Genomic DNA, 13,076 nt, shown 5'->3' on the forward strand with positions numbered 1-13,076 from the left:
GAGTCTTGGAAGTTACAAGGTCCATTTCTCGCCAGTTCAAATATTTCCATTATCATGTATAGCCTCCCTTCTTAAACCTATAGGTTTGGTAAGTATAGTGTTGGAAATAAAATAATTGAGTAGGGATTCAAGAACTAAACATATTTCCTATTATTATTTTTTTTTTTACCTTTCTACTTTTAAAGTAACTACCAGCTCTTTAGGAATAGTTATGGATGGAATCTAAGCAATTTTTTTACTAAAAAAAAATCTTGAACTCTAGCTGAAACATGTCTCAAATAAGTCCAATGTCCAAAGAATACCTTGTCCCTCCTCCTGCTTTTTTGCTTTCCTGGAATAACCAACACTATTAAAGAAGGGGCCAGTTTATAGACCCGATTTCAGAAGTCATAAACTAGAAAGTAAAAATAAAACTCTAATGCTAGTTAAATTGGAAACAGAACCATTGAAAGAATGAACAATTCTGACTCAAAAATTATGAAATTAATATTTGCTATTTTTCCTTCAGATCATACAATTAGAGATTATTAAAATTAAGGGTTTCAGAAATTTTCTACTTTGACTTTTTACTTTTGTAAGGAAAGAAATTAAAGAAATTACTTTTTTTTAATTCATAGCTAGTATTCAAAAAATTTATTGACTGTGTAATATATTGTGTTATGGTCTGAATGTTTGTGCTCCCTCAAAATTAATATGTTGAAATACTAACACCCAATGTGACAGTATCAGCAAGGAGAGTCTTTGGAAGGTGACTAAGTTGTGAGGGTGGAGCCCTCACATGACTGAGATTAGTGACCTTATAAGAGAGATCTCACAGAGTTCCCTTGCCCCTTCACCACCAGAGAATTTCAGAAGTCACCTGATTTTAGACCTTTAGCCTCCCCCACTCCAGTACTCTTGCCTGGAAAATCCCATGGACGGAGGAGCCTGGTAGGCTGTAGTCCATGAGGTTGCTAAGATCGGACACGACTGAGCGACTTCACTTTCACTTTTCACTTTCATGCATTGGAGAAGGAAATGGCAACCCACTCCAGTGTTCTTGCCTGGAGAATCCCAGGGACGAGGGAGCCTGGTGGACTGCCGTCTATGGGGTTGCACGGAGTCGGACACAACTGAAGCGAGTTGTTTATAAGCCATTCAGTCTATCTTATTTTGTTGTAGTAGCCCAAACAAAGACAGTATGGGACACTCTCTTAAAGACTCTCTCTATCTATATGTATGTATGTATGTATATACATATATATATATATACACATATATATATGTGTGTGTGTGTATATATATATATATATATATATATATATATATATATATACGGTTTTTCCAGTGGTCATGTATGGATGTGAGAGTTGGACTGTGAAGAAAGCTGAGTGCCGAAGAATTGATGCTTTTGAACTGTGATATTGGAGAAGACTCTTGAGAGTCCCTTGGACTGCAAGGAGATCCAACCAGTCCATTCTAAAGGAGATCAGCCCTGGGTGTTCTTTGGAAGGAATGATGCTAAAGCTGAAACTTCAGTACTTTGGCCACCTCATGCGAAGAGTTGACTCACTGGAAAAGACTCTGATGCTGGGAGGGATTGGGGGCAGGAAGAGAAGGGGACGACAGAGGATGAGATGGCTGGATGGAATCACCTACTCGACATGGGTGAACTCCGGGAGTTGGTGATGGACAGGGAGGCCTGGCATGCTGCAATTCATGGGGTCGCAAAGAGTCAGACATGACTGAGTGACTGAAATGAACTGAACTGATATATATATATATATATATATATATATATATATATATACATAAAATATCATCCTCTTGTGGATGAATGTTTAGAAGGAAGCTGTGATGTTCAGCTTTTGAGTAAAATTGAATTGGTACAGTAAAAATGTGTGCATTCTTTTTGTATTTTTAAAATTAAGCTACTCTAACAATAAACTGTCCAACATTTCTGAACATTTCTGTTTAGATCTGACAACAAGTTCGTTTTCTCCAGTATTGTTGCCATTGGCCTTCTTTGATTCTCTTTGCCCTTGGAATCCAATATTCTCTGACTCTAGGTGCCTTGCTCAGAACCCAGTCTTGCCTACCTCAAAGGCTCTATTCCTGTCAGACTTGCCTTGATTTTCTTCAGAGCTGATTAGGCTAGATTGGAGGCCAGGAGATCAACTGGTAGTCTTCTGCAATAAGCAAGGAACCAAATGGATGAAAGATTGAACTGAGTCGTGATGAAGGTCAAAGAGAAGATGTTAAATATTGTAGGTGTTAAGAAGAGAGATGGTGCTAAGCTTTCACCACTCCCTACCCCCAACACACACACACACACACACACACACACACACCACTACTGAGTCTTCAGGGGATTAAATAACCTCAACTGGGTAGCCATAGAGGAATCAAAAGAATGTATCATCACTTTGCTGGCCTACTGTATTACCCTGTAAACTGGCATCTTTAGGAATTGGTAATCTGTAGCTACTTCTAATGGCAATAAAACATTTAAAATGGGTTCTTGTCTAGAAAAACAGTGAATAAGTCCTTTAAGAATAGTTGAAAGACCCCAGATAAAACTCTCTTTTCTCCCTCTGTCAGAACTCATGAACCACTCCAAAAACCTGCAGTAAATATTTTTAAAAAGAATAATACATTTAAATAATTAGGGGGCTTGAACAGATTTTGAATTAGCAGCTATAATTATAACCAGCTTGCAGTATAACCAAGTGCTTAAAAGGTAGCTCAAAGGAGACACTCTCCCAAGGGTCTAAATGGACAGCTATTCACAAATGTGTGAAATGGTGATGATTCTAGTCTTGTCTGCTCCCTGCAGATGGTATTAAATGCCTATGCAGTACATAAGGAGACCATAAAGAGAAATAACCCTTTAAACAGATATCAGCGTATGAGTGGGTGCTAGACAAGCATGCATTTACAAGTAAAATGAATCTGTCTGCCACTTATTTGATACCATTTGCAGGGATATCAAAAGTGATGCCATTATCCCACAGATGACTTGTTCTGGGCATTGTATCATTTATGTAAAAGAGATGGCACATCTCCCTTAACAGCATGTCTGGTAGGTGTGGATAGCTTTCAGCCAACCAAAGTTTTACAGTAAATTTCAGATGGTCTGCATGAAAAGGACTTGTGTCTCTTGGCAGCCACAATAGAGGCATCTGCTGCTTTGTTTAAGTCTGCCTTTTCCTTCTTCCTTTCTACATTTTTTTTTTTTGTAGTCACCATGGTAAGTCTCAATTAACCAATCATAAATATTATGGCTGTTATGGATATGATTATGATTACTTAGGAGTTGTCCCTCTGGTCCGTAAATTGGTGATCTTGTTGATTTGATAGTCTGTATCTATGTAGCAAATTTCATTTTAGCCCTCACTCACAGAGCCAAACAAGGTTCAGTGTAGCTATAGCAACATTTCTAACTAATTAGAGTGGGACTTAGGAAAAACTTACAATATGCTTGTGTTTATGAAGGAAACTTTAGGGCTTAATGTTATTATTATCAATATTATATATCAAGTTTCAGCTCTAGAAGAACTAAAAAATATAACTCCCTCCAAAGTATCTAACTCCCAGATAGCTCAGTGAATTACCACAAAATTTCTAGCTTTGGACCTGTACAGTCCAATGTTTAAAATAATAGGCACGTTATTTAAGTGCAGGATGTTAAAAATGGGTGGGAAGGAAATAACGCTGCATAACTCAATGAGGATCAAGAGCTTTAGACTGCATCTGAAATGGTGCATCTTTTCTATAAAGATAAAATTTTACATAAGCAAAAGCTATATTTAAAAAGTAAAACATCTAAGATTTACATGATGATTCAGTCAGAGTTAAGAAGCAAGATGCACGGAAAAGTCCTAATAGTAGTATAATATATTCACCATTAAAACTAATGTGACTGAAGTCCCATGTAGGAAAAAGAAGGAAGATAATTATGATTTTGCTGCATGTAGTAATACTTGCTGACATCTATGAAGTACTTTCTAAGTGACAAGCACTATACTAAATACTTTAAATATTTTATGCTGTTTAAAACTCTCAATTAAGGATATAGATATTTCAATTACCCCTTTTATCATTAAGGGAACTAAGACAATGAGAGTAATGCTTAATTACTAATCAGATCATATTTGGAATAATTGCATCTGTTTGGGAATAACAAAATGGAATATAGAGGAAGATGAGTATGTTCAGAGAAGTGAGAGGAGGGGACTTAAATCTTTTTTTAAAAAAGTTCATCTTACTTTTGAATGAGTGATTATCTACCTCCTCTACTAGATGGTGAATTCATGAGCCCAGGGCCAGATCTGCTTGGTTTAAGGTTGTATTTCAAATGTCTAGCACAATCCTTGGCACAGAGTAGGTACTCAGTATATTAAAACTTTCTGGCAGACTTAATAAAGCCAAATGTCCTTGCACAGACAATACACTGGTATCCAGGATAGCTGTCATGATATTATTTAAAAGCTTTTCTGTGGAAGATTAGATTTGTTCTGCATGCTAATGGTAGGAAGGAAACAGAGAAGAAATTTGAGTTCAAAGTATTTTAATATTGATTGTTGCCCCCAAAAAGTAGATGGAATGAGAAGCTGCTATTTCACTGTCACTGGGTGTTCCAGCATAATTTGGGTATCACTTTTCAAGGTGATTGTGAAAAGCTATTTTAATGATAATAAGTGTCTGAGGCATTTAAGGTCATTTGGCTCAGATGGTAAAGCGTCTGCCTACAATACGGAGACCCGGGTTCGATCCCTGGGTCCAGAAGCTCCCCTGGAGAAGGAAATGGCAACCCACTCCAGTACTCTTGCCTGGAAAATTCCATGGACAGAGGAGTCTGATAGGCTACAGCCCATGGGGTCTCAAAAAGTCGGACACGACTGAGCGACTTCCCTTTCTTTCTTTCTTTTTCTTTCTTTCTGTCTTTCTATAAACTGAAATGGGGCTTCCCTGGTAGCTCATCTGGTTAAGAATCCACCTGCCATGCAGGAGAGTCTGGTTCAATTCCTGGGTAGGGAAGATCCCCTGGAGAAAGGATAGGCTACTCACTCCAGTATTCTTGGGCTTCCCCTGGAGGCTCAGATGGTAACAAATCCACCTGCAATGCGGGAGACCTGGGTTCAGTCCCTGGGTTGGGAAGATCCCCTGGAGGAGGCATGGCAACCCACTCCAGTATTTTTGCCTGGAGAATCCCCATGGACAGAAAAGCTTGGTGGCCTACAGTCCATGCGGTCACAGAGTTGGACACAACTGAGTGACTGAGCACAGCAAGCACAGCATAGACTGAAATCCCCTGCTTTTAGTTTGCATTCTAGAGAGGTAGGAAATATCTAAAGGCTTGTTGAATCTTTGAGGAACAGTTTGGTGGTATTTTGAGTTTGAATTAAGAAAGTATTTATTTGTAACAATTATATCAATAAAAATCATCAATATAGCAAAATCATTTGGTAACAAAGTAAATAAAGCAGATCCTCCAATACAGTGGCGTAAGTGAGTGGTTTATTTTTATGAGAATAATTTAAGAGGACTGTTTAGGAACTGTCAGATAAATATTAGTGTAATTGCTACAGAATTGCTAATTGCATATAATTAATGCCTAAGGCTATACATGTGAATCTGTGTGATTTTTATGTGTATCACGCAAATTATAAGTCAAATGAATACTCTTTTACCTTCAGGTATGAAAGTGAAAGTGAAAGTTGTTCAGCTGTGTCCTACTCTTTGTGACCCAATGGACTATATAGTCCATGGAATTCTCCAGCCCAGAATACTAGAGTGGGTAGCCTTCCCCTTCTCTTGGGGGTCTTCCCAACCCAGGAATCAAACCCAGATCTCCCACATTGCAGGTGGATTCTTTACCAACTGAGCTATGAAGGAAGCCCTTTGCGACCCCGCGAGCCCATGGACTATAGCCTGTCAGGCTCCTCTGCCCATGGAATTCTCCAGGCAAGAATACTGGAATGAGTCTTCTCCAGGGGATCTTCTCAACCCAGGGATCAAGCTCAGGTCTCCCGGATTGCAGGCAGATCCTTTACTGTCTGAATCACCAGGGAAGCCCTCCCTCCAGGTACACATTACACAAACACAGACACAGATAAATCATCATATTCAACCAATACATTTTAGTATATCATATAGTTTATATATTATGTCAAACATTTCTATTTTTATAAAATCAGTGGGAAAAGACCAAAATGAGATATGCATATGGAAATCTTCCTCAATAGGCAGCATTCCACATCTGGCAAAGAGAATTATGAGATATGCCTTTTTTAAACATAATGATTTGTGGAAAGTATTTGGTGCAAAGATTTCAAAAATAATAAGAGTAAACACTACAGTTCTAAGAACTACAATATGTAACTTTTATTGTAAAGGATATGGGAAAATTTTAGTAAAGTTTGGAGAATCAGTCCTAAAGAATATAAAAGTTGGACAATTGACTGATTATTTTGGACTTATCAAAGTGGATTGACTCATTTGTAGAAAGATCCAAATAAAGAGAATAGTAGTATACAATTTTCAATGTTCTGTGTTGTATTTAATGCAGAAGAATTAAATGTCTATATGTTCAAGACTATATTCTACCTAAAATTTGCATTTTTCATACTTCTAACACAGCTTCATACAGATATTTGGTGTTATAAATATTTAAACTCTTGTATAGCTATTTTTTCAGACAATGTAGTGATTACACAAGTCACACACACAAAAAGATTTGTCAAGTTTCTTTAGCTATACTTTCACCGCCTATGGAAATTTAGTTTGTTTTTTTTTTCATCAAATATATATTAAGTGCTTGGAAACTCTCAGAACCTTTGTAAATGCTGACGACACGGAAAGGAATAAGTCAAATTGTCCACACCTTTAAAGATTTCAAAGTCTTCTGGGGATTATAGACTGAGTGTCCAAAAAGTATACTGCAAAAAAAAAAAAAAAAAACACTATAATAAATATTCAAAATATTGTATCAGAATGTCCATAGAAGAAATAGTTTTCATTGACTGGAGAAGAATGCAATGGAGTTGGTTAGGAAGAATAAAGGTGATATTTGAGTTTGATCTAAAACAATAAGCAGAAATTTACAAGGGAGAAATATAAAAGCATAAAATGCTTAAATTGTTCGAAAAACACAAGGAGCATGAACTTCCAAGAAGCATAGGAAACCTGGGTCACTATATTAGCATATAAGATGGCTAGAGCCAAAATGAATACACACATAGGAGATGATGACTATAGATTTTAACCTGCAGAGCATTTAATGCAAGAATCAGAGGATTTTATTTAGAAGAACTTATAGTTCATCCAATTATTTTGAAAGCTGAGGTTGGTCATTCTAGAGAAGACCTAAAGTGGAGGAACTGTGGAAACAATAGGCCAGAAATCAGCACTGTGATATAGTTTGCAAGTAAGTGATTATAAGACATCAGCCATGACTGTGGCCAAGCTTTTCAACAGTCATGTACAACATGGTATGATGGTATTGAATCAGTTTAGTTAAGCAAAAGTAACATTTCACAGACTTTTTTTCCTGTGCTATTCCAGGTTAGCTTGGCCAAAGAGAAATTACATGAGATTTTAAAGCAACAAGCATTATGTTCTCAAAGTTAGAGTGAGGCACCAAGGACCATTTCTGCTCATGCATGTTGTCATTAACCTCCCCTTCTTCACATCTTGTTTATACCCTCTCCCTCGTCTCAGATCCCATGCTACATGTTTTAGGTTTCTGTTCAACTGGAACAAGTTTTAGAATCAATTCATTTTCTGGCAATCTATTGCTGAATAAGAAGTCACCCCAATAATTAATGACATAAAACAGCAGCCATGTTATTATATCTGCAAGTTTGTGGTTCAGGAGTTTGGGCAGCACATAGTGGGGACAGCTTGTCTTTATACCATAAGGACTGGGACTCAGGTGGAGCAGTTCAAATGCCAGGATATGGCTGGGATGGTTGAACTAGATCATATATCTTGGTTCTTGGTTCTGGCTGCCATATAGATCCTACACTTCTTCATATCATCTTTGCTAGAGCCTGATATATTCAAGGGAAGCTTATTACTCATTGTTTTAGTCCCTAGACTAGAATGGATAGAAAAGCCGTAAGCCTGCTTCTTTTTCTCTGGGCTTTTCCGTTGTCCATGCAGCATCTCCATGTGGACTTCCTCATTGTCTGGTGGTCTAATTACAGTCAGACCTAAAGCAAGCATTCCAAGGGACCTGGGTGGAAGTTGCAAAACTTCTAATGGACTAGCACAAAAGTCCCAGGATATCATTTCCACTCTCTTTTATTAGTCAAACTTAACTAAAGCTAGTACAGGCACAGGGAGGAACTCTGCATCTCAATGAGAGGAATAACAACAAGGATTCAATCATCTTTAATCAGCAATCTTTAATTTACTTTTGGAGTTAACAAAAGTTATGTATAGGCAAAGATAAAGAGTGAGGAATGACTGAGATTTACAAATCGATTGAATAATTACCTCATTAGTGGACAATGAGGTTAATGCTGGTCTCTGTGGGCTAAGCTTGAGATCTATCTAGCACTAAACTTTAGGTCAATGCATAGAGATCAAACACCAGTTATCCATGTTTAGATGCATAGAGATCAAACACCTTCATTATTCTCATGTATAAGACATAGGATGAGAGAGAAGGCAAGTTTCACTTCAAGGGAACCATTTAGGTATTCCTTAACATACATTTTTAAAAAATTTTCTGGAGTATAGTTGATTTACAAATTTGTGATAGTTTCAGGTGGATAGCAAAGTGAATCAGTTATACATATATCTTTTTTTTTTTTTTAATATTCTTTTCCCACACAGGTCCTTAAAGAATATCGAGATGAGTTCCCTGAGCTATTCAGTAGGTCCCTATTAGTCATCTATTTCATATGCTTTTTATTATAATCTTTTGAAATTCAGGCCAGACTTCTTGCTGAAGGCAGTTCCTGCATGGAAAGAGGTCTGAATTCTAGTCACGTAGGTCTCTGTAGGATACATAAGCAAAACGTTGACTTGTGGATGTAAAGGCCATAGTCCCAGATCATATGATAAAAATGAGAAACCCCTCTTCATCTGAACATTGAAGGGGATGGTGAGCATGGGTGGAGGGAGTGGGAATGCTGCTGCTGAAGCAACTCTGTGATATCCTCCCTTAGAATTGCTGGTTGCTGAAGCTACAGCAGTTGCAAAAATAAAGTAGGATCACATATGAATCAGCTATTTGAAATGAGGAATGCAGTGGAAGTCCAGAAACCTGAGGGGAAATAGAGAAAACGGGCTTGCTGCTGGAAAGAACAGAGATGGGATCAAAAGAAATTCCGTTTCTATTCCTTGCTTGACTTTCTGAGTTTAACTTCCTACTCTATGAAATAAAGGGATCAGCCAGAGATCACTAATAGTACTCTCAATTCCAAAAGTCCATAAATGGCTTAGGGAAATATAAGAAGTCAATTCCTGGCTAAGTTAAATGTGAATATAACACCAACACGACATGTGTCATATATTCATATAATTGTATGACTTAGTTTATCCAGATGACCTTTACCTCTTCTCCTTTAAGTAATGATAAACCTGAGATTTTTCAGGAGCAATCTTATTTTTAAAATTTTAATTATGCCTCCCTACTATGTGGCTCAGCAATAAAGAATCCACCTGCCAGTGCAGGAGCTGCAGGTTCAATCCTTGGGTTGGGAAGTTCTCCTGGAGAGAAAAATGGCTTCCCACTCCAGTATTCTTGCCTGGGAAATCCCATGGACAGAGGAGCCTGGCAGGCTACAGTCCATGGATTCACTAAGAGTCAGACACGACTGAATGACCAAAGGACAACAATAACTATTCAGACCACATATCTGAGCATTAAGTGTAAATTTTTAAATAAACACATCTTTACCAAGACTCCATGCTCAAAAAGGACAAGTTGCAGGTAAGGAATGTTTGTCTTTAAACAATGGTATATGAAAAGTTGTGCTGTTGACCAACGGAAAAGAAAAAACAACAACAAAAATGTTAAAAACAGAGAAACAAGGAATCATGAGATAGGGCACGTGTTATCCTGCCCAGTTGCTTCAGTCATGTCCAATTCTTTGCAACCTCTTGGACTGTAACCCACCAGCTCTTCTGTCCATGGAATTCTCCAGGCAAGAATGCTGGAGTAGCTTGCCATTTCCTGCTCCAAGGGATCTGCCTGACCCAGGGACAGAACCCTCATCTCTTGTGTCTCCAAATTGGCAGGAGGATTCTTTATCACTAGCACCACCTGGGAAGTATATTAAATGCCAAATAGATAAATGACTTCCTACTAACAAATGGCTATGAAAACTATATTTCAATTCATCAAAGCCAGTGTCTTTTCATTTCTGTAATGTTTATGGAAAGTATTACCTTGGCTTTTGGAAAATATTACAGAGTAAGATGTTTCTTGGTTTGCTACATGCTGATAGTCTTTTTTTCCTTTTTTTTCCCCCCAAAATGTTGAATTATTCTCTAAAAGTTTATAGAATGGGAGTATTTAACTCAATGTCAATACACGTTTTATGTGAGTTTAACAGAAGTAAATAGTCTCAATTTTGAGATGGAAAAATACAAACAAGAGAGTGACTATGTGATTCTCCCATGTTCACTAACAAAAATTCTTGATAAGTAATACTATCTCTTTTTTCACAAATGTTGACAAAACGATTCCTGAGGTTTGATTATATATTTAGACAAAACTGTCATATTTTAGCTGATAAAAATATTATATATTCTAGAAAAAACTGTCATATTTTAGCTGATAAAAATATGCATAGAAATCCTTCAGAATGCATGCTAATTTTGGCCCTTGTATGAGACCTGCAGCTGGTTTTCATAAGAACTGCAATAAGCATGGTTTGGGAATAGTCCTGCTGCCAATAGTGGAACTAAAATGAGATTCATCTTTTCCTGTTAAACTATTCAGGCATTTAATCCCAGCATAGTTGACGTTAAAGTAGACAAAGGAATAACCAGGACAGGGGAAAAAGAAAACGTAATATCCACTGACTCTATGAAATGCCAGTATCACAAGGTATAGCAGGAGACCTTCAAAAGCAAATGATAAATGTGTACCTTTGTCAAGTTCTTATGCGTATGGTCAAGGTCTCTCTGGTCATTTCTTTAAAAGACAGTTTTCTTTTCAGAATGAGAGGTTGAAGAATCATCTTCTTCTTTGGGGAACTTGAAGGAAAGGCTATTTTTAGGGGTAGTTATAGCAAAGCTTGTTTTGTACCTAACAGGATGAGTTACACACATTTTCATAGTCTCATGTAGCCCTATAACATAATAATGTGACAATATATGTAATTACATGCATGTAATGTGACACGATCAGACATTTTGTTATAGATAAAAAGGCATAGATTAATAGGCAATCAGATCAGATCACATCAGTCGCTCAGTCGTGTCCGACTCTTTGCGACCCCATGAATCATAGCACGCCAGGCCTCCCTGTCCATCACCAACTCCCGGAGTTCACTCAGACTCACGTCCATCGAGTCAGTGATGCCATCCAGCCATCTCATCCTCTGTCATCCCCTTCTCCTCCTACACCAGCATCAGGGTCTTTCCCAATGAATCAACACTTCGCATGAGGTGGCCAAAGTACTGCAGTTTCAGCTTTAGCATCATTCCTTCCAAAGAAATCCCAGGGCTGATCTCCTTTAGAATGGACTGGTTGGATCTCCTTGCAGTCCAAGGGACTCTCAAGAGTCTTCTCCAACACCACAGTTCAAAAGCATCAATTCTTCGGCGCTCAGCCTTCTTCACAGTCCAACTCTCACATCCATACATGACCACAGGAAAAACCACGGCCTTGACTAGACGAACCTTTGTTGGCAAAGTAATGTCTCTGCTTTTGAATATGCTATCTAGGTTGGTCATAACTTTCCTTCCAAGGAGTAAGCGTCTTTTAACTTCATGACTGCAGTCACCATCTGTAGTGATTTTGGAGCCCAGAAAAACAAAGTCTGCCACTGTTTCCACTGTTTCCCCATCTATTTCCCATGAAGTGGTGGGACAGATGCTTATAAATTCTTGGGGACAATTATTAAAGTCATAAAAGTAAAATGGAGAAATAATAATATAATTCTGTCAATAAATTATACTCCTCAACAAGGTAACACAGATAACCATTCAGATAGGTCAAGACAAAAGATTATTCTTTTTAACTAAAATATGTTGTTCTCTGAATTAATAAATTATTAGCTCCCATTTCACTGTATTGTTGCTAAAACTGGAATAGATTTATTTTCATGACATTTGAGGTTAGGATGAAAGAAACAGAAGACAAAAGAAAAATTAAGTTTTTAAAAATTAAGTTTATCCCTGACCAAAATTTTTATGATGATGGCATAAAATCCAAGACCATTTTCACCACCACTGCCTTCATCTGTGTCAAAGTCCCTTCAACTGTAACTTCACTTTTTTTATATAACCCTGTATGTGAGACAACAAAAGAAACACAGATGTATAGAACAGTTTTTTGGACTCTGTGGGAGAGGGCGAGAGTGGGATGATTTGGGAGAATGGCATTGAAACATGTATGATATCATATAAGAAACGAATCACCAGTCCAGGTTCAATGCAGGATACAGGATGCTTGGGGCTGGTGCACTGGGATGACCCAGAGGGATGGTACGGGGAGGGAGGTGGGAGGGGCGTTCAGGTTGGGGAACACATGTACACCCGTGGTGGATTCATGTTGATGTATGGCTAAACCAATACAATATTGTAAAGTAATTAGCCTCCAATTAAAATAAATAAATCTATATTTTTAAAAAAATGAATACTGACATTATAGAATCACTACTAATATTGGGACAGATGACTGAAATGAAAATTTCCTCTTTTTGAGGGTGCAAAAAGAATGTTCTTAATGGTCTGAAATAAATGATTTGCCGAGACTGTGTATACATGGGCACAATAGTCTTTTCAGCAGCAGACAGAAAAGCGTGCCAGGCTCATAAATCTGAGGAAACAAAAGGAGAAAAACACCTCAGAAAAAACAACCCTACCAAATCAAACAATGAACAATTCTCTCTTACTTGGAACAGAAATGT

The sequence above is a fragment of the Bos grunniens genome, chromosome 1 (assembly GCF_055505025.1).
Source record: "Bos grunniens cultivar Pamir isolate PY7600 chromosome 1, Bosgru_T2T1.0, whole genome shotgun sequence".
NCBI classification, from domain to species: domain Eukaryota; kingdom Metazoa; phylum Chordata; class Mammalia; order Artiodactyla; family Bovidae; genus Bos; species Bos grunniens.